A 1,943-nucleotide genomic window follows, 5' to 3' on the forward strand; every position below is an offset into this window, starting at 1 on the left:
CTCTCTCCCCCGACTCTCTCCCCCCCGACTCTCCCCCCGACTCTCCTCCCCGACTCTCTCTCCCCCGACTCTCTCCCCATGACTCTCTCTCCCCCGACTCTCTCTCCCCCGACTCTCGCCCTCCGACTCTCTCCCCCGACTCTCTCTCCCCCGACTCTCTGCCCCCCGACTCTCCTCCCCGACTCTCTCTCCCCCGACTCTCTGCCCCCCGACTCTCCCCCCGACTCTCCTCCCCGACTCTCTCTCCCCCGACTCTCTCCCCATGACTCTCTCTCCCCCGACTCTCGCCCTCCGACTCTCGCCCTCCGACTCTCTCTCCCCCGACTCTCTCTCCCCCCGAACTCTCTCCCCCCGAACTCTCTCCCCCCGAACTCTCTCCCCCGACTCTCTCCCCCGACTCTCTGCACCCGACTCTCTCCCCCCCGACTCTCTCGCCCCCGACTCTCTCTCCCCCCGAACTCTCTCCCCCCGACTCTCTCCCCCCGACTCTCTGCCCCGACTCTCTCCCCCCCGACTCTCTCCCCCCCGACTCTCTCTCCCCCGACTCTCTCCCCCCCGACTCTCTCCCCCCCGACTCTCTCTCCCCCGACTCTCTCCCCCCCGACTCTCTCCCCCCGACTCTCTCCCCCGACTCTCTCTCCCCCCCCGACTCTCTTCCCCGACTCTCTTCCCTCGAATCTCTCTCCCCTGACTCTCTCCCCCCGACTCTCCCCCCCGACTCTCTCCCCTGACTCTCTCCTCCCCGACTCTCTCCCCCCGACTCTCTCCCCGCCGACTCTCTCTCCCCTCGACTCTCTTTCCCCGACTCTCTCTCCCCTGACTCTCTCTCCCTGACTCTCTCCCCCCCCCCGACTCTCTCTCCCCCGACTCTCTCTCCCCTGACTCTCTCTCCCTGACTCTCTCCCCCCCCCGACTCTCTCTCCCCCGACTCTCTCTTCCCCGACTCTCTCTCCCCCGACTCTCTCCCCATGACTCTCTCTCCCCCGACTCTCTCTCCCCCGACTCTCGCCCTCCGACTCTCTCCCCCGACTCTCTCTCCCCCGACTCTCTGGCCCCCGACTCTCTCTCCCCCGACTCTCTCCCCCCGACTCTCTCTCCCCGAATCTCTCTCCTTTACTCTCTCCCCCCCCAACTCTCTCCACCCGACTCTCTCCCCCGACTCTCTGCACCCGACTCTCTCCCCCGACTCTACTCCCCGACTCTCTCTCCCCCGACTCTCTGGCCCCCGACTCTCTCTCCCCCGACTCTCTCCCCCCGAACTCTCTCCCCCCGACTCTCTCCCCCGACTCTCTCTCCCCCCCGACTCTCTTCCCCGACTCTCTTCCCTCGAATCTCTCTCCCCTGACTCTCCCCCCGACTCTCTCTCCCCTCGACTCTCCCCCGACTCTCCCCCCCGACTCTCTCCCCTGACTCTCTCCTCCCCGACTCTCTCCCCCCGACTCTCTCCCCGCCGACTCTCTCTCCCCTCGACTCTCTTTCCCCGACTCTCTCTCCCCTGACTCTCTTTCCCTGACTCTCTCCCCCCCCCGACTCTCTCTCCCCCGACTCTCCCCTCTGACTCTCTCTCCCCGACTCTCCCCCGACTCTCTCTCCCCGACACTCTCTCCCCCGACTCTCTCCTCCCCGACTCTCCCCCCCGACTCTCTCTCCCCGACTCTCTCTCCCCCGACTCTCTCTCCCCGACTCTCTCTCCCCGACTCCCCCCCCAGACTCTCTCCCCCCCGACTCTCCCCCCGACTCTCTCCTCCCCGACTCTATCCCTCTCGACTCTCTCCTCTCGACTATCTCCCCTGACTCCCCCCCGACTCTCTCTCCCCTGACTCTCTTCCCACTCGACTCTCTCCCCCCGACTCTCTCTCCCCCGACTCTCTCTCCCCTCGACTCTCTCTCCCCCGACTCTCTCCCCCTCGACTCTCTCTCCCCCGACTCTCTCTCCCCTGACT

The sequence above is a fragment of the Pristiophorus japonicus genome, chromosome 3 (genome assembly GCF_044704955.1).
Source record: "Pristiophorus japonicus isolate sPriJap1 chromosome 3, sPriJap1.hap1, whole genome shotgun sequence".
NCBI classification, from domain to species: Eukaryota; Metazoa; Chordata; class Chondrichthyes; family Pristiophoridae; genus Pristiophorus; species Pristiophorus japonicus.